Here is a 21,297-nt window from a genome sequence, read left to right as displayed (position 1 = left end):
GAGAGATAGGAACATCCATGATGAGAGAGAATCATTGATTGGTTGCCTCCCACACACCACATTCCCCCTCCCCCACACACACACTGGGGACCAAGCCATAACCCAGGCATGTGCCCTTGACCAAAATTGAACCCGGGACCCTTCAGTCCCCAGGCTGAAGCTCCATCCACTGAGCCAAACCAGCTAGGACAGACCAGCTCTATTCTTTGCCAGTGAATGGTTTGGGAGTTATGTAAAGTGTTTGTTGTTGTTACAGGTAATACAGGTGACAACGCAAACATCGCTTTTCCCTTTGACCAGTGCTCACAGAAGCCAGGCTGACTCCTAAGCTGCATTTGAGCCACAGTCTCTCAGTGTTGCCAGGTTCTTTGCTCTGATTATTCTGAACTGGAGTCCTCTTGAGGAAGCCATGCTGGAAGCATCTGAGGAATTTCTATATGCGTTTTAGAAATTACAGGTAAGTTATATGCTTTTTTTTCTTCTCCTTGCCTTTGTTATTGGGAGTGGTAATTACGATTTTTAAGTTTTATCATTAGGTTTCAAAGGGAGACTATTTAACTTTTATTTAAATGTGGAAGATTGCTTAATGGTGTAGAAAACATGCCAGAGATGGCAAAGAAAGCAGAAAAGGCCTGAGCTAGCTACTGTTTAGTCTTGGTTACTATGGGGAAGGTGAGCAAACTTATTTTTCTTGCACTGGCATTTTTGCAGGTGTTTCCAAGATATTTTAGGTTTGAGAGGTTGTTTGGACAATTGTCCCCAAGTTCCATAGCCCATGGGCCATACTCAGACTTGGTACTTGATCCTTAAAGCCATGGGGGAGCCCTGGAGGCTGTTAGGCAGAGGATTAGTATGACCAGTCTTAGATTTTAGAAATCATAACGGACAATTTATTTACTACTATGGGGGCCAACAGGAGAGCGGTGGGTTCATGGTGGGATAAGGGAACACAGTTATATGTGCTATACTCTGTATGTTTCTTTATCAGAATAAGAGGAATTCGCTCACCAATACATAATAACAACCATGAACCTGAGACTAGCTCTATTCTTTGCAGGATTAGACAGATGCCTGAACACCAGCTGGGTGGCTATTGAGACAGACTGATATGAGATGATTTTTAGGGGTGAGAAGGGTCAGGTCAAAGAATATGAAGAGAATATTGAGAACATGAGATGGTGACGGACTGTATGTAGGGACTCAGTCTCCAAATGGGAGAGGAGTAGTTTTAGTTGCTCCTTAAGTTCTGTGGCTTCGAACTCTAATGACCATTTCTCATGTTCTTTTGATTGCAACTTCTCATGTTCACTTAGTCACCTTCAAGCTGCAGAGGAGCAGCATTGGGGCATCATAGCAGGAACACGGGATGGGGAGTCAGGGGGTGTGGCGTGGGTCTGAGCTGGAACCCGGCTCCTCCTGTGTGTGTGCCTCAGCACTCCCTCACTCTCTAAGTTAGTGCTACGTGAATGTTAGTATCTTGGATTTCTTTTCCTACCAGTTCAAGTGCAAGTTCGTTTTCATTTTAAGTCACTAGGTGTTCTGACTTCTGCGCTGGACGGAGCATTATGTCAGACGTGAGATAGACCAGAAGTCTTAGCATAGGCGCCAGAAGAGTGCAGAGAGCCGTGGTCCTAACCCACTCGTGCTGTGTTCAGTGAGCAGAATGTCACTGGTCCCCAAGGTTTCTGCCTGGAGGCAGGAGGGCATGGTGGCTCAGAAGGCCTGCTCCAAGTCCTTCATGTGTGAGTGTTCTTTCACCTCCCCCTTCCTGTTTCCAAAATCTGAATATTGGAAATGATAACGGTAGAGCTGGGTGCAGACACTATACACAGTGCCTAGTATTTTGTGAGCACTCAATATCTAAACCAATAGATGTTATGTGTTCTGAGTCTGACATGCTGACATTGTCTACGGAGGCCTTTGCACATTTGGTGTCATCTCTATGTGGGTGGCATTCAGGGGCTTTATGTGGGGCTAGAAGTGGAGCTTCCAGGTGTCATTGAGTCATAGCTTCCAGTGGCTGCTCTCGTAGTCCCCTCAGCATTGAAGACAGGGCCTCTTGGCAGCCTGAGGAGGTGTGATACACTATTTGATGCTAGAGAGATCACAGCTGATTGGGGAGGGACATGCAGCAGAACTGCTTGGTCAGTAGGTGGCGCCACTGGATGAGCCATGTTACCCTGGGAGACGTGGCTCTTCAGAAAAGGTCTGTCCATCTGGCCCCACAGACTGAAAACCAACCCAAGCAAAACCTTCTACTACTGCCAGGACCGGTTTGGCTCAGTGGATAGAGCGTCGGCCTGCGGACTGAAGGGTCCCGGGTTCGATTCCGGTCAAGGGCATGTACCTTGGTTGCGGGCACATCCCCAGTGGGGGGTGTGCAGGAGGCAGCTGGTCGGTGTTTCTCTCTCATCGACGTTTCTAACTTTCTGACCCTCTCAATTCCTCTCTGTGTAAAATCAATAAAATATATTAAAAAACAAAACAAAACAAAAACCTTCTACTACTAACACTTCTTAATAACTCCCCAATTTCCTTCTTTCACCTGGTAATTTGAAATTAATGGCATAATATTTCTATAGGAGATATGATGAAATCACTTTCTTCTTGTTGGCTAACCAGAATTTCTATATTTATAATTTTTAATATAAATTCTGAGTAAACTCAAAGTGCTTGTGAAAGTTACTTGCCATTGGCACCATAGCAATGGGTGTTTAGTTTCTGTTTGTATTTACTTTATTTAGTACCTTAGTATCATTCAATAGCAACATACTACCAAAGCCAGACAACATCCTTGGAAACTAGGAAATACAGTGCAGACCTGGCCATTGCCACAGCTGAAGGGTTCCTTCAGGGTAAGGAATTGCTAGAGTAGTTTGGCAGGTATGGCTTCACTGGTCAGTCATATAGGAAACACAGTTGGTCTGCTCTAAAAATTATAAATTGTGGCTTTTCAGGTGATTAATTGGCACAATGTATAAATTCTGGTCATTGGATTGTTTTATCCCTATTGAATTACTTAGTCACAAAATCATTTTAGTAACTAAACAGAAAAAAAGATCAACAGCAAATATCATTGCTAGAACATTCTAATTCTATGCATGGTTGATGAATGCCATATTCCAATTATATATCCTAATAATATGAATTAATATCATATCATGATATAACAACTCTACTCAGATAATCAAAATCTACTCAAATACATGAAAATAAGTTTGTTTTTTTCTCTGAGAAGGTATTTCAATTTTTTATACCATTTCAGAGACATTGATTATAAATATCACTTACCACAAAAAAAGTACTATTGATACAAATTTTGCCAAACCTTCCTTTAGTCACAGAATGTACTATTGTTATTCATCAGTTAAGGTCTTTGGACGTATAGAGGGATGCTCACACTTTCATTATATCCTGGTAAAAGGGCCAATTTAATATGGGCATCAATAACTCAGCAATATTTTACAGCCTCAGATCCAAATGTCTTTCAGGAAACTATAAAAGGCTTTATTTTTACTGCATAATTCAAAGCTTACCCAGGTCACAGGCATTTCACTTATTATCAAGAGGCATGTAGACATCCATAACTCAACTTTTTATCAGGTGGAATGGAGAAGACAAAATGTTCCTACTGGGTTTGAGGTAATTATTTTTAGTGTAATGGTCTTTGAATGTGATCAGCAATGGGAAGCTAGACCTCATTTTGTATATTCAGGAATAAAAATACCACTCTGTGTGGGAGAAGGATCAACGATAGGATCATGGATTTGAGAATGTTTCATTAAATTTTGTGGTCCTCTAAAGCATTTCTGTCAAACCTTTAGGAGAGATGTTAGTGGTAGGTGAGATCTCTTTGTTTCATTATATCAAGCATTGCCCAAATACCCATACATACATTGCATGTATGTGGGTACTGGGGGTGTGGGAAGTGGAAGGAATTGTATCCAGACCAATGCCTGGCAGGTAGGAGGTGGTACTCTCAGATAATTTTGGCTGAACATAACTGAAACATAAAATATAGACCTGACTATGTTTCCTTCTTACTAAAATGTGAATATATAGTCCAGGGCTGATACAGTTCATCTGCAACGCTGAGACCCAAGATTCCTCCGTCTTTTCTCTCTGCTGTGAATGGCTACCATTCTCAAGGTCATCTTGGGGTCCTAGATGGTGGCAGGAGTTCCAGCCATTGAACCATATCTTCCCTACTGCTTCCAGTTCAGTGGCCAGAACAGTGACATGGGCAAGGTGGCTGCAGCAGAGACTGGACAAATCTGTTTGGCTTACAAAAACACACACACACACAAAGTCAGAGTCCTTTTACTAAAAGGAAGGAAATATTGGATTTTAAGATAGAGCTAGCAATCCCTTGCATATGGCTCAAAAAATACTTGTTGAATTGAATTGGATCCATTGGCCAGAACAGTACACATGAGATATTTTGTTGATTGGTATCTCAGTAGGAGGCTTCTGTACCTCACAGTATGATTCATATGGGAGTTAGGAGAGAGAGCACTGGTTCTGGACACATATCGGACTGGCCTCGATTTACTGTGCACAAGGACACTAAAACCCTTGTGCTCTTTTATCCTTCAGGAAGTTGGGAGTGAACATGAATAGTGTGAGACAAATACTTCAAGTTCCTTAAGATGAAAATCAAGTGCTCTGACGATGAGTGAGAAGGAGCAGAGGATATCTCATTTCCTTTGTGTAGTCAATACCTGGGATGAAACCTAGGGAAGACTCCTGATTCCTCATCAATTCAGAAGGCGTTGACATTAGCAGTGGCTCCACCATTTATTTTCTGTGTGACTGAGGATAAGTTATTCAATAACACTAAGCCTCAGTTCCCTCATCTTTATAATGGGGACCATAAACATTCCTAGTTTCGGGACTGTTAGGAGAATTAAGAAAAACTTCGAATGTAAGAGCCTTGCTCAGTGCCTGGCACATATTAAGTACTCTGTAAATATAAATTGTAATTATCAATAATGTAAAGAGCAGAACCAAAATCTTAACAGGTGGAAAATTCAATAACCCAAATGCCTTTATTCCTGGGTTGTCTTGAGGGAGGGAAGAGGAAATCTGGTACATATCACAATATTAATCCTCTAGAATGTTGTCATCATTTTTCAGAGAACAATTTGCTAAGTACGTATCTAGTGTCCCGGGTATCTTTTGTTACATATAGTTAGGAGTATTTATTAAAACGTTCTTAGCTATTTTTCAAACAAATAAGCAGACACACAGAAAGTGCCTTTTCACAGAAACCTAAAGGCCAAAACACGTTGGGAAGGAAAATGGGCTTTGCGATCTAGATTAAATAATGCATGCTTATTCACAAATTCTGTGTTCACCCTGCTCGGCACCACTTTAAAATAGAAACCAGAAAGAACGCCATTAGGCCCAACAGAAATCTAAATATAACTGAAGTTTGGAAGCGACTCATGATGTGAGTCTAGGACAGAAGGATTCCTTTGAAACTTGTGCTGTTGCTGCTGCTGCTGCTGGAAATAGTACCTCCTTAGCCTCTTGTGGCAGCTATGTCTGTATTATGGAGGACATTTGTCGCTTTGTTTGTCAACCCTCCATTTTCCCCTTTCTGCCTGTCGAGGCTGGCCCTTCCCTTAGAGAAGAGCTAGACTGTGGGAGCTCTGTGGTGGCCCTGCCTGGAACATGCACACCACCCCCTGCCACCCCACCTTTTTGTTGGGGTGCCAATTCTTCGCCCAATTCTGTCTCTCTGTAAACCTCATTTACTGGTCGAATTGTCCCAGGGCAGTCTCTGCATTTCCACAGCACACATCATACTTGTGATTCCTGGTTTAGAGCAGATCTTCCCTGGGAATTCTGGGCCACAGGGATTGTGTCTTCCTGTTCATGGCTGTGTCCCAGGCCCAGACTGATGCCGGACATAACAGTTGCTTAGTAAATATCTGTTCATTGTCTGAGAGATGCAGCCCCTCCCCTCTTATTACCATAGGCAGGTTCCCAGGACTCGGAGCCTCTGAACAGTTGCTTTTATGGAACTACAGGTGTTAGGCCTGAAAGGCCAGTAAGATCAATTAGTTTACCCCATCCTTTTTTTGTATGTGTGCTGTTTTTTTCCTCTTTTTCTTTATTGATTAAGATATTACATGTGTCCTTATCCCCCCATGGCTCCTTACACTCCTCCACTCATGCCCTCACCCCCCTGGTGTCTGTGTCCACTGGTTAGGCTTATGTGCATATAGGTCCTTTGGTTGATCTCGCCTCCTTACTCCCAACCTCCCCTACCTTCCCTCTGAGTTTGCCGACCACTGGGTTAGGGCCTACCAAAAGGACCTCCGTTTTTCACTTGTCCATTTGCAAAGATCTTGCTTCCAAGTAAAGTTACATTCAGAGGTACTGAGGTTAGGACTTCAACATCTTGGGGCTGGGCAGGATTTAGCCAGTAACAATGACTAACTTAATAACACATTGTCCTCTTTACAAAAAGATGATGATAATCACCCAACATTTTTAGAAGATAAGGGTTGCATTATAGTCTTGCTGTCTTTTGTGAGCAAGAACCTTAAGACAGAGGACAACCTGGGTTACAAATTAAGGATTGGTTTGCTCAGGTAATGGAGCTTGCTTGCTAAGTTTGAAAAAATTGTCTCCATATGTTTTCTACTGACTGACATTAGACCCAATTTACATATCCAAGAGGCACAATCACAGGAGTTCATTTATTCTCGTGAATCAATAAACAATTATTTTAAGAAAGTGACTTTGTTACCAATTTAATTAAAGTCACCCAATGTTTGAAATTAGAAATAACTCAAAATTTTGCCACCTATTAGCAGTGTGGCCCTAGGTAAGTGACGTAATTGGCTGGACATCAACGCATATCCATAAAGTTCTGGCACTGGATTAGGTAACCTCAAAGGACCTTCTGGCTGGAGCCTTTTGGGAATTATGTGGTTCTTTCAGAGTTGAAAACAGAGGAAAATCCTCTAAGGAACTGGTCTGTGCAAGTATGAAAAAGGAATCAATTGTTGAAGCACTTTTTCTATTCTCATTAGTAGATATGAGTCTCAGCACAGAAGAAAGAGACTTGATCCCTGCCTTCATCAATTTTTATGTGCTCAGTGTCTGCTCCTTATATGCTATGGACCAGCACGTAGCACTCATGTTCACAGGGCGCTATACCCCTTGTCACCCCAGTGGTCACACGCTGGTGGGTTTGTGGCATCAGAATTCAAAGGGGTTGAATGTACCGTTTTCATCCTCAGAATAAGTTTTTTGAAGACCTATTTCTGTGAGTGTCTGACAACATATTTAAAAACCAAATCACAGTTTTAATTACTTGGTACTTGTACAGCTGAGCCTCTGGCTGTACTTGCTCACTCTTTATAATCTTGGCATCGAAACTCCTGCTAATAATAGCATCTTTACTATAAATAGATATTTTTAGGTGCCCGTCCTTCTATTATACTGCCTCTTACAATGCTCAATGTGTGTTAATTCTTTTTCTTTACTTTGTCATAAAACTGTGACCCTTGATCATAGGGAGGATACAAAGTAGACCAGATGCCTTAAACATGTTTGGATAAATCAGTCATCACCTTCTTTTTTCCAAGAAAAATGAGGGAGAGTAGCTTGAGTGAGGTATAGACTCTATTTTCCATTCAGTCTTTCCAAAGCAAACAGAAAAAAAAGAACATCTGCTAATTGTGTTGTGTCAGTTATGTGGTATTTGGTTTTACGGATGCAACGCTCATTAAAGAGGGAGGTAAAATTGTCAATGTTTTTTCTTATTCAATGTTGAGACCAAAAATAATCTCTCACACAAAAATTCTCACCTCAGGAGGAAGGAGAATTGATTAATAAATTTACTTCTAGTTTAATGGTTGAGAGGAATATAGATTTGATATGAAGCTAGGGAGACAGCTCTCAATATAATAGCCTTTCCCTCAAATTTAAAAATACTCAGATTTACATTTAAATGGCATGCGATTTCAGAACTTTGCTTTTTGCCAAAAAAAAAAAAAAAAAAAAGTCACACCCAACAATATTACAATGAGGCAAAGAGTGGATTTGCAGCAATATCACAATAGAGTCAGTCATCAAAGTATTTTATCCCAACATTGTATAGTCTGTTATGTATTAGTCACTAGGTTAGGTGTTGAGCATACATGATATCATTTAAAGCAAAAAACAAACAAACAAAAAAACCTTATGAGATTGGAACAGTGTCAATTTATAGATGAAAATAATGTTAAATTCATCCAAATATGAAATTGTATAGTTGGGATTCCAGCATGGAGCGGGACCATTTGAGTCAGGCCCTGAGCCTTTCCCAAAAGTCTGAGGTTCTATTAATAGAGCCTGATTTATGCAAATGTTGCTGTTACACAGCTTTCCAGGCATGAGATTCAGGCAAATACGAAGGCCTTGTTATGGCATCTTTGCTCAAAGCCAGGCCAGGACTGGCGGATTTAGAAGGATTGGAAATAATAGGTACTAGGGAGCATGCAGAGATGAAGGAAACACAGTTTCTCAGAGTGCTTTTTGGAGGATCCTGAAAGTGCATGCTATCATTATGATTAAAGAGGACAGCCCAGCTGGTGTGGCTCAGTAGTTGAGAGTTGACCTATAAACCAGGAAGTCATGGTTTGATTCCTGATCAGGGCACATGCCCAAGTTACAGGCTCCATCTCTAATAAGGGGGCATGCAGAAGACAGCCTGATGATGATTCTCTCTCATCACATATGTTTCTATTTCTCCCTCTCCCTTCCTCTCTGAAGTAAAAATATATTAAAAAAGAGAGAGAGAGAATAAAAGTGCCATGAGAAAGTCTATGAATGGAATATAATGAACAACATAAACTGATGATCAAAAATAGAATTAGAGACATAGAAGCATTGAGCATACTGTCCAACCTATGAGGGAAGGCAGGGGGTGGTTGTGGGGGTTTTGAGGGGGCAAGAGATCAATCAAAAGATTTGTATGCATGCATGTGAGGATAACCAATGGACAGAGATAATAGGGGGTGAGGGTATGTGCTGGGGAGTGGGATCGGCCAGGGAGAGGTCAATGGGGAAAAAAGGAGATTCATGTACTACTTTAAATAATAAAGAATTTAAATTAAAATAAAATAAAAAATGTATGAAATAATGCTATGAGGAGCTTAAGGAGAGAGAGATCCTGATATGCAAAAGTTGTTCTGATCTCTAATCCACATGACTATTGAGGGTGGTGGCTGTATCACTGGGTGAGAGGATGAGGAAAGACCTGTTGGAGGAAGGGGCACATGGAATGGGCCTGAAGGATGGTTGAGGCTTCAGTAAGAAGAAATTTGCGTGTGAGATGGCATTCCAAGAGAGAATGGGAAGACAGTGGGGTAAAAGTGGAACCCTTTTTGTAGAGTTGCTTTGTTTAGAACAAATATTTGGAAATGCAACCCTAAGTTTATAAGATTGGGGTCTGGGAGGTGGTCTCATGCTCTCTAAGAAGCCTAGGAACGGGGTTGATTTTGTCTATGAAGTTTAACTTGAAACATGGAGTGTATGTCCATGTTTCAGTTTTCTATTGCTGCATAACAAACTACACCAAAGCAATTTAAAAAACGAACTGACTTAAAACAACAACGATTTATTATTTCTCATGACTTTGCAATCTGGGCTGGTTGGTTCATCCGGGAACTAGAAATTTGACATAGAACCTCAGATAGGTGTTTGGGGTCCTATTGCCTATTTTCAGGCCACCAATGTACTTAGTGCCTGCCATACCACCAAGAGTTTGAAGTAACAGCCAATCTCATCAAGGGGTTCCCCATCAAAGGCTACCTTTGCAGATATTTTCACAATTCACATAGAAACTCCTGTTGCTGGCCATGTGGAACTTATACAGAAGAGTAGATGGACATCTTGAGGACCAGTGTAACATAACATAAGTAAGAACTTTCTTATATCTGGAGCTAACTATGGGCTTGTTAAGGAGTACTTCACCTTTAGATGAATTAAAGTAGTGGACGCATAACTGCAACTCAGGGATTCTGCAAAGCAGTTCCTTCATTCTAAGACTATGACACTAGATCAGTGGTTGGCAAACTTATTAATCAACAGAGCCAAATTCAACAGTACAACGATTGAAATTTCTTTTGAGAGCCACATTTTTTAAAATATAGTTTATTGATTTTTTTACAGAGAGGAAGGGAGAGAGATAGAGAGCTAGAAACGTCGATGAGAGAGAAACATCGACCAGCTGCCTCCTGCACACCCCCCATTGGGGATGTGCCCGCAACCAAGGTACATGCCCTTGACCAGAATCGAACCTGGGACCCCTCAGTCCACAGGCCAACGCTCTATCCACTGAGCCAAACCATTTCGGCCCCATTTACTTTCTTTGAAAAATCTTGCAGCTGCAGACTAGAAATAAACCTTTCAGTCCGCAGACCGACCCTCTACCACTGAGCCAAACCGGTTTCGGTGAGAGCCACATTTTTTAAACTTAAACTTCTTCTAATGCCACTTCTTCAAAATAGACTCGCGTAGGCCGTGGTATTTTGTGGAAGAGCCACACTCAAGGGGCCAAAGAACCACACTTGGCTGGTGAGCCGCAGTTTGACGACAACTGCACTAGATGATGTTCTTACAATGACTTGGAATTTATAGGTCCTGAATTAGTTGTTTCCTAATGTAACAAAGCTATTGAGATGGAGAAAAACCAATGAAGTGTCTGAAAAACAGTGCGCTTACTAACTGGAAGCTTAGAAATGCCTATTCTATGTGAATAGAAATGCCTATTCTATGTGAATAGGCATTTCAAATTAAGCTTCCAGTGATTAACTGGTGAGAGAGTGGTTCTTTTTCACCTGAGGGTGTGAGCAGAGAGAAGGAAGACATCCCTTTTTCAATCACTCTTTGGTGCTATTTACAGGTCCCCAAGGAGGAAAGAATGAATGAATATGTATGTCATTCTTACCACTGATTAATGCTGGTAATCAGTCTTGCAACAGCTACTTGCTTAACAATGTCTTTAGCAGCTAAGGGGGCGGGGAATGTTTCAACTTCTTTTGCATTACTTAATGGTAACCTAATTTACACTACGCTTCTTTTCATGCTTTAAAGACATTCTTCAAAGGTATGCTAGATACCAGAAAAGTCACTGACAGCTATGCTGAAAAAAGGATACCCTGTGAGTCACAATGAAGAAATTCTAAACTACAGGTTCCCCTTTAATTTGGGATCAGAGTACAATTGATCATCTTTGTTACAGACATGTAACAGTTGTTCACATTCAAAACTGCAGGGAAAGTGTTAGAAGTCTGGAAGTGAAAACACTGGGAAGTGATTTATTTTAGGGCGAGAGCTAATCTCTTTCCACTTTGGGTCCGGAAATTCATGGGCTTAGTTTCCTAGATAAGACTCCCTACAGCAGGACAACAGGGATGTGGTGGTGAGGCAATCCTAGGTATGGCCGGTGTTATCAATAGCCCAAGGTTAAATTTGATAGGCATTGATCTATCAGAACATGTTTTAGATTACTTATTATTTCTAATTTCCCTAGAAATACAAGTAGAATTATCTTCTATTCTACAATTTTAAATATGAAACGATAACTTCTTTAAATAAGAGAAAGTTATCTAAGACACAAGATTTCTTACATTTTGGTAAGATATAAGCAATCATTTATGTGGGACTTCCATAGAAGGAGGAAAATGATAAAAAAAAAAATACTAGAAGTAATGAAACCTCATTCAGAGTTTATAGTCTATGTGGTTTCCCATATATGAATAAATGAATTTTGTTTATGCTATTTGATAATGGTGTTTAAATTCACATTCCTTTCTTACATAGTATGTTATGAATCAGTCACATGTGTTATGAATTGCTCATTAATAATAAAATGACTAACATGATTTCTTACTAGTGTTTCACTACTTTGTTTCATTTAGTACTCAAAAGAATATTAAAAGATTATACTATGATAACCTCCCTCCCCCTATTATAGATGAGGAAATGGAGACTTAGGCTGTATAATTACCCAGGTCACAGCTTGGAAGTGTAAATAAAGGTGGGTCTCCAGTCCAGGTGTGTCCATTGCCAAACCATCCCTTTAATTAGCGTGCTCCACTGGCTTTACACATGGTGCCTTGGTAACCTCAGACTTGGACAAACTGGACAAATTCCTGATGAGAAGTTTGTGTAGACATTTTCAGAAAGAAGATTTTTAGAAGCATTTTCTAATTACAGAGTAAGACATGGCTTAGAGCACATGTGTCAAACACAAGGCCCGCGGGCCAAATCCAGCCCGCCAGGCCTTGCAATGTGGCCCACACCGCGCTGTCATCACTGCACTCTGCTGTCAGTTTATGACATTGTCAGTTTATGACTGTTCAGTAAACCATTCGGCCCGCGATTTAGGCTGGATTTTAGATTTTGGCCCCTTCTCTGATTGAGTTTGACACCCCTAGCTTAGAGGAATTTATTCGTTTCTGAAAGAATATGAGTTGACAAAAATTAGTTGAAATTTTACAACTACATTTCATTTCTTTTACCTCTGATTTTTCTCTGGGAGTAGAGTATTTTAATATTTCTCGCAAGGGTGATGTGTTATCTTTCAAATAAAAATATCTTTTTTTTTTTTTTTTTTTTTTTTTTTAAATGAGCTGCTGTGTTCTTATGTGCAGTTTACCAAAGGAAGGACTCCAGCATTTGTTAAGCACAAAACACTGTGCTAAGCAAGTTTCTTGATTTAATTCTCACCAGCACTGTGTCAGCAGGGGGTTAGGGCAGCCATTTTTCAGCTGAGGGAGCCATTTCAGAGAAAGCTAAGTGCCTTCACAGAAGTTGGGCATACTGTAAGCCACAGGGCTGGGATTCCAACTCATGTCTGCCTTGGGCTCTTCTTAGAAATCGATCTATTGTCCTTTGAAAAGTGAGAGGAATAAAATCATTTCTCCAAATAAGCAGATTCTTCATCACCCTACAGTTCTCGGTTCCAGCGCTGGAACGTAAGGTTGGATGTGCAGTCGATGTGAGCTCCAATTCGTGTTTGAAAAAGCTGCATCATTGTGTTGTTTCAAGAACTGCCAATCTAATCAGCAGAGCTTTTGTCTAGGAAGCTGAAATCAGGGGCCTGAGGTGTCCAGATTTCCACTCTGTGTTGTCTCAGCAGACACACAGCTGTAAATCAGCAGCTGCAGGCAGGCTCTTTGATGATTCTCAACGCTTCCCTCCAAATGAGGGAGAAAACGAAGCAAACTGATGAGGAGTCTAGTCCAAGAAGCTAAAAATGTAGGATCGATTCTGAAGGCTGACAAGCAGGGAGGTATCAATGACTCACCTACCTGGGCAGATCTGCTCCTCCCTTGGCACTTGGGCTAAGGAAGGCTTTGGTGCCTGGTGGCATTTTGTTACCCTTTGTTCATGTGGGGCATTGGGGATGACTGAGCTATAGGAATGAGTCCTGATATTCCTCTTAGGGCCCGGGTCAAGAAGAAGTTCTGAGTCAGGTTCTTTAAAACACCCGGTCCCACAAGTCTGTTCAGACCCTGATTCAAAGCCTAGGGTGGATCCAAAGCAGCCGAAGCCACAATGGGAAGGTCAGCAATCTAAATGTGTTTGCCAGGTAGCAGGAGCTGCTGCTCTGTCCTGCTCACTCCCCATTTAGGCAAGCTTGGGTGTTTCTACCCCACTGCCTACCCTGGTGTTTCCTAGCCCCCCGAGTCTGGGTTCCTCATTTCTGCAACAGAGCTGCAATGCCTACCTGGTTCTCTCTGAGCTTGTTTCCAGAACGCTCAGAGGCAGTTTGTCTTCGGGGAAGTGTGGTTCTCTGCCCCATCCATCTCCTCACAGTCCACCTGGGGCAGGAGACATCCATCATCTGCTTGGACGTGGAGAGCCCAGAACCAGGTGCTCACGTTCTCTGACAAAGGTATTCTAGAAATGGCATAGGCAATGGGAAAAGCAAGGGTTTCAGCCAGACGGACATGACTGAACTCCAACCCACAAGTCTCAGTTTCTTCACATGTAGGAAGGGGTGAATCACTGCTGTGTAGGGTTGTTGTAAGGTCAGAGTCAATGTATATAAAGCATCAGGGGTAATGTCTGGCAAGTATTAGCTGTTTCATAACTGGTGGTGTTTACTATGCCTTTCAGTGAACTCTTTGGACTTAGGAAAGAAAAATCTATTGTAAGTAGAGATCCTTAAGCCTCTGGGTGCTTTGTAATATTGAAAACAAATCAGGACCCAAGTTCTCCTGCACCAGCCCAGTGGTGCTCTTTGGAGAATGCCTGTCTTGGTTTTGATGAGATCTCACCTTTCTCAGGTATTTTATAGATAGATCTGACAAAGAGAACATTCCCCCTCTAGCACTTATGTGGGCATTGCAGCCAGCGAAGGCCAGGAGACCCTGGGAACCTATTGGAAGGTAGAAAATTTAGGCACAAGAACTAGAAGGACTGACAGATCATGAAGGTTCATTAGCAGAATGGTTTTACAAATGAAGTGCCTGAAATCAAGACTCTCCAGTCACCTAAAATTAGACTGGACAAACCCTGGAGAATGAGCTAGCTGGCTGGGAAATGGACTACGTGGCCTAAGGACTTTTTCCATTTCTAATTCCATGTCTAATCTCTTCCTCTATCTCTCTTTTGTGTGTTTCCTCATGTATTTTTTTTCTTTAGCCGTATTGGAATTTTTAGATATATTTATAGATTCTACTTATCAAGCTTAAAATTACAACAAAAGTGCCATTTCATACACTGTTGAGTTTAGTGCATTTTAAATCCTGTCTTGCAGATTTCTTTTCCCACAAAGCAAAGCTGTCCAATCATGTTGCCTTATGTCTGTTGCTATTTTTGAGCTACATTTACGGCAGAGTTAATCCATCTTTGATAAGGGATTTAATATTCATTGGCAGGTCAACTTGTTGTGAATACTGCTGCACGTTCCAGAACATTTTTCAATTTAAGTTAGTCCTTGGGATAGAAAGCCAGTTCAAAGGCAGAAGAATACTTCGTGCTGTAAGATTAAGGAAGCACTCTTACAGAAACAATGCTTCCGTGGTGGGTAATGCTCTCAGGATGGACTGTTCTGAAAGAGTGTCATTGGCTTTGAGCAGATGGAAGGGAGTTGGGTGTGAAAGAGCAAAAGCAAGATTGGAGAAGCCATCGGAGAGGCCACATAAGAGGGACCGAAGGAAAGTCAATCATGGCGCTGAGGTTCAGAGTTAGGCCCAGCATCCGGACTGGCACAGGAAGTGCTCTTTGAAGATTAGAGCCAGCGGCTGGGCTGGAGTTTGGGAAAGCAGCTTCAGTGTTTGGAAGTCAGCACAGCGGGAAGCAGGACCCGAAAGAAGGAAGTGGCTCACAGGCGTTGGCGACCGAAAAAAAAAAAAAAAAAAAAAAGGCTTTGGACACTAAACTGACATTTCAGTTTAGCCTGGAGTTTTTGTACTTCTTGGCATGCTAGGTCTGTAGCTGGTGTCAGTTGCCTGAAGGCGCCAGTGTAGCTAAATGGGAATATCCAGGGGAAATGTTACTGCGTAAGATTTAAAGAAGGAAAGATCGTGGTTGACTTGATTACATATCCAGACACAGGCCTACCTTGGTGTCAGGATCCCTTGACTTTCAGCTTTTATTATTTCAGACACTGGATCTTCTATCAGGGAAGTAAAATGAAAGGAAATGAAACCAACACTTCTAGGATGTCTGTTACTTAAAAAGTCCTTGGCTCGGCACTTTGCATATGCCGCACATGGAGCTGTCAGAGCGGCCCATGAGACGGTTATTTTTATCTTGTTTTTACAGGAGATGTGGAGGCTCAGGGAGATAAGTAACCCACCCTGGTGCGCTCAGTTCCTAAGTGGGGGTCTGTGGATTCGCTTCCAGGTTTGCGTGATTCAAAGTCCCCACCCTTTTCACGCCACCAGGCTGCCTCCTATAGATGCCCAGTGCCTCCAGGCCCGGGCCTGGCACACAGCAGCTTTCAGTAAGTCCCATTAGATCCTGTTGACTTTGTCTGTCTGTTTCTCTGTCTCTCTCTCTCTCTCTCTCTCTCTCTCTCTCTCTCTCTCTCTCCTACTAATCTCTTAAATCCATTCTTCCAACTTTTCCCCAATTAAAAAAAAAAGTTATTCTTTAAGAGCAGTTTTATGCTCACAGCAAAATTGAGCAGATATCGCCTATGATTATTATAGCAACTACCAAACAGGGCTCTGGGCCTCTCCTCCTGCTGTTCTAACGCCCATGTGCCTCACAGCAAGTGAGCGATCTCTCTAAAATGTACATCAAAACTGACCAAAATAAGATCCAAAACTCACCACAATAAGATCCAAAATCCTTACCAGGTTTAGAGAGCCCTGAACAACCTGGTCTCTTCCTATTTCTCTGATGTTATCTTTCGTCACTCTCTACTTCGTTCACATTTTTAAGCAGTGCTAGTCACATTCCCTGTCCCAGGACCTTTGCAAATGGGCTGCTCCTTTTGTTTGGAATAGTTTTAAATTCTTCGGAGTTAAGTTTCACCTTAAATATTGCTTTCTCAGTGAGGACTTCCCTGAGAAATTGAGTGGACCTCATGACTTTCTACTAAATTATACTGCTTTATTTTTTTCAAATCTTAAATTGTCTCATTTACTATTTTGTTTTTTATGCTCTCTGTAATTTTTCCCATTAGCTTACAAATATTTATTAAATTGTTTGGGGTGACATTGGTCAACATGAACATATGTTTCATATGTGGGTTTCTATGTTGTAAGACCTGTATATTGCACTCTGTGCCCACCACTTAAAGTCACATCTTCTCCTATCAACTTGTATCTGTGTCCATTAGCTTTTATGACCTAAAACATCACCTCAAACTTTTACTGAGCTTATCCTTCTTTGGGTGAGCCAAGCAGACCGGGCTCAGATGGATGATCTTCTGTGTTTGGCAGCTTTTACTTATGAGTCTGCGATCAGGTAGGTGGTCTGTTTCTGAGGGTTGGCCAGCTGTTAGCTGGGGTGAATGGGACACATGGAGTAAGTTTTTTTCATCATCTAGCAGGCCAGACAAGGCTTACCTATAATAATAAAGGCAGAGTATGCTAATTAGACCAGACAGCTGAACAGCAGAATGATGGTCCTGATGACCTTCTGGACAACCTTTCGGACAGACGAAGCCGGGCACCATGGCTTACATGAAATTCATGCATTGGGCCTCTAGTTAATGAATAATAGAGGATTCTTAGGAGGACAGAGTATACCCACCCTCTTGAGGCAGGTTTAGTTTTGTTGCTGGCATAATATCCTCTCTGCCTCATTCCATTGGTCAAAGCAGTCAAAATTCAGGGAGTAGGGGAGAAAACAACCAGATATCACCGCTTGATGGTTGGAGCTACAGATTACATAGGAAAGGGGTTTGCAGGGAGTTGCAGTCATTTTTGAAAATCACCCTGTTTGAGTTTGGGAGATTATTCACCTTATGAATCTTCATAGGGCAAAGACGATTTCTTCCTGTGGGAGCTAAATAAGCTACATGTTTTCTTTCCACCCTCCCTACGCTCCCCCAGCGAGGGCACAGGCACTAGTGTAGGTTGGAGGTGAGCAAGGTGTCTGTCTGTTTCTCCTGTGGGAGCTAAATAAGCTACATGTTTTCTTTCCACCCTCCCTACGCTCCCCCAGCGAGGGCACAGGCACTAGTGTAGGTTGGAGGTGAGCAAGGTGTCTGTCTGTTTCTCTGTCTCTCTGTCTCTCTGTCTCTCTGTCTCTCTGTCTCTCTGTCTCTCTCTCTCTCTCTCTCTCTCTCTCTCTCTCTCTCTCTCTTTCTCTCTCTCCTACTAATCTCTTAAATCCATTCTTCCAACTTTTCCCCAATTAAAAAAAAAAAGTTGATCCACTGAGCCAAACCAGCTAGGGCTTTAGTTTCCCCTTTAGAAGGACGGTTCCCATGAAATTGATTTTCTGGTTAGGGTGACAGCACAGGTGAATAGCTAGGTTGGTCTTATTGGAAGTATAATTGTGCTCCTGGTAGAAAAGTGGCAAGGGTGCAAACTCGCATACCACGGGCTCTGTGGTGTGCAGGTGATTCCTCCTCAGGCCAGTTCCAGGAAAGGTTTTTATGTTGTTCCAAGAATCTTACGTTTGAGCCTCATTCCTTAGAACTTTCAAAGATTCTGTGAGCCATTCACTCTTCTTTTAATAGACATCTTTTTAATGTAATCTCCCAGAGTCAGACATGGTTGCTTGCCATAAGGAGTTCCATTTCAGCAGTTGGTATCAGGAATGGGGTTAATTTTTCTCATTAGAAGAGTTAGGTGGTTGCCAGATTAGTCCAGTTGCTCACACAGCTATCAGGACTCTTTTTCTATCTTTTCTCTGTCCTGCCTTTTCTTTTCTCTTTTCTTTTCTTTTCTTTTCTTTTCTTTTCTTTTCTTTTCTTTTCTTTTCTTTTCTTTTCTTTTCTTTTCTTCTCTTTTCTTCTCTTCTCTTCCCTTCCCTTCTCTTCCCTTCCCTTCCTTTCCCTTCCCTTCCCTTCCCTTCCCTTCCCTTCCCTTCCCTTCCCTTCCCTTCCCTTTCCTTCCCTTCCCTTCCCTTCCCTTCCCTTCCCTTCCCTTCCCTTCCCTTCCCTTCCCTTTCCTTTCCTTTCCTTTTCTTCTTTCTTTTTTTAATTTTAGAGAGGAAGGGAGAGGGAGATAGATATATCATAGAAAGATCAATGCTGAGAATCTTGATTGGCTGCTTTCTGCACACTCCCTTGCTGGGGGTTGAGCCCCCAATCTAAGCAATGCCCTGACTGGGAATTGAACTGTGACTTCTGGTTCATAGGTCTACTATCAATAAATGAGACACACCAGCCGGCTTCTCCTATCTCTCTACTTGGCCATCCTTAGTGTGTTAACATTTTATCTTCATACTTTGTTGCCTCTTAGTAGTTCCATGTGTTATTTTCGTGTTCCAGGCATGAAGACAGAAAAGGGGGTGGCACCAGGTGTGTCTTTTATCAAGAAAGCAAAAGTTTCTAGAAGAGCTCTTTCAGAGCTCCCTTACATTGTCTTGGCCTAAACAAGATCACTTAGACTACTGACATAGAGATTGGGAGGTGCTTTCTAACTTCTCTGAGGAAGGCATACAGGGAGAAAACTTGAGAATGTGTGTCAAATAAGGTATGAGTGGTGCCTATTGCATTATTAGTTTCCCCTTTATTTTTATTTTTAGATATATTTTTATTGATTTCAGAGAGGATGGGAGAGGGGAGAGAGAGATAGAAACGTCAACGAGGAGGAGAATCATTGAAAGGTTGCCTCCTGCATGCATCCTACTGAGGATGGAACCCACAACCCGGGCATGTGCCCTTGACCAGAATTGAACCCGGAACCCCTCAGTCTGCAGGGTGATGCTTGATCCACTGAGCCAAACCAGCTAGGGCTTTAGTTTCCCCTTTAGAAGGACGGTTCCTGGAGGGCAGAGTTTGTGCTTCATTTGTGCTGTCTCTGTGGAGCTAGACCAGTGCTTGGGAAATACCTTTTGCTTTCATTACAGAGTCACCATTTTATTCCAAGACAATTCTTAAAGATTTGTTTCCATGCTGCATTCCTTTCCCCAGTCTTTTCCATCCTCTGCGTACATTTACTGAATGCTGCTACTAGAATATCATCTTAAATACCATTTTTGTCTTGTCCCTTTCTTTCTCCAAAATCTGTGTTAGCTCTGTTTTGGTAAATCTCAGTCTCTCAGACCGGGATTCAACTCTTTGCATTAGCTGTCCGTTACCTCCCCCACATCAGCCATTTGATTAGTAATCACTCACAAATCCAGCTAATCTCGTGGCCATCTGGTATGTGCTGCCATGTCCACTCTATGCAGAGTGATAGGCTGCAGGGCTATCTGGGGACTTCATGTGTGGAAAGTTCTGGAACATGTTCAAATTCCCATCGTGATTAAGCAAAGCAATGGAAGAGTGCTGTGTATGCAGAAGCGTAACATTATTTCGAGTCATCATGCTCTGCCTCTCTCATTTGTCCTGTGGGATGCTGAGCAGAGAATTTGTTCACGCTTCCAGCCATTTTCATTAGAACTACGCTGATGAGGTAATGAGGAGTGCTCACATTAAAAACAAAAAGGCTTAGGTCCTTTGCTTATTTAATGACTACCATGAGCAAATGTTGACCCAGAATTACTTCTCAAAGAATGATAAACTGTCAAGCTATTTTATTTTGGGCAGCATAACAATTTTTTCTCTTCAACATCAATAAGTGAGGACTTAAGGTTGTCTGGGAGAGAAATGTTTATAAATTGGCAAAGTGTTTTCTCCTGAGAATGACACTAGGTAAGCACGATAATACAAAGGACATCCTATTAGGCAGATTTCAGAACTGTGGAGCATGCTAGAAACTGATTTGTGTCTGGCTGTGGTCCCCTTTAAGGTGAATCCTGTCTGGTGATTAGCATCACCTTGAATTAAATTAATTGGCTGTGCTAAAGCCCTGAGAGGATGCGCTAACAATAAACCCAAAGACATTCATTTCTTTGCACGAAATGAGCAGGTTACATATCCAGTAACCTTCATGTGAATTCTACAAACAACTAAAAACATCTTTTTTTTCTTTTTCTTTCTTTTTTTTTTTTTTTTTTTTAAATAAGGAAGTTTCAAGTTCTGGTAAGTACAAAATTATTTGAAATCTTTATTTTGAAAATAAGCTATGCTTAGCTAGTTATACTTTTATTTTTTATTTCATATCTAGATTGTGTATCTATGTTCTATCTTTAACCACTAGAAAAGGAAGAAATATTCCTAATACCTAAATATGCCACAAACCTTCACAGTATGCTGACATTGAAGTAGAAGGGGAACCTCATTGTCAGGAAATGAAGAAGTTCTAGTGTAATAAAATAGGAGTACCATTTTCTTTTTACTGATTATAAAATCACTACCGATTAGAAAAATCTATGCAACTCATGAAGAAAGCTGCTTATAATTCAACAATGCTGTGACTACCATAGCGGACGCCTGTATTTCCTTTCTGAGCTCCCACCCCTCAATTCCATTACATAGCTACGATAATCTGTGAAATGAACCAATTTTTCTTGTAACATTAATAGTATCTGAAAATGCCACAGGACTAATATTATGAATATACCATTTTCCTTGTTTTGTTTCTACTTCATGGTAGAAAATTACATTTAAAATACAATTAGTGAAATGATGCATGGCTCTTGTAAATCTGCCATTTGTTTTGTCCAATGAGTAGTGTAGAGAAGGTACAGCAATTCTCTTGGTAGAGGCAACCACTGCCTTTAGCTCAGAGCAGCACAGGCAATTGAGACCAATCATGACCCGAGGGA

At 41.5% G+C, this 21,297-nt stretch overlaps 1 protein-coding gene across 1 annotated transcript in view; it reads left to right on the top strand.

The window, feature by feature from the left end:
- Positions 1–256: 256 nt before the first annotated feature.
- RP1 (RP1 axonemal microtubule associated) overlaps positions 257–21,297 on the top strand; it is a 73,363-nt gene continuing 52,322 nt past the window's right edge. Inside the window, exon 1 of the mRNA XM_084864901.1 lies at positions 257–457. The gene's annotated coding sequence lies outside the window, so the exon portion shown is untranslated. The remainder of the gene's footprint in view (positions 458–21,297) is intronic.

Source organism: Pipistrellus hanaki, assembly GCF_964339955.1.
Source record: "Pipistrellus hanaki genome assembly, chromosome: 17".
Classification (NCBI taxonomy): Eukaryota; Metazoa; Chordata; class Mammalia; order Chiroptera; family Vespertilionidae; genus Pipistrellus; species Pipistrellus hanaki.
This window is presented reverse-complemented; position numbering and strand designations above follow the sequence as displayed.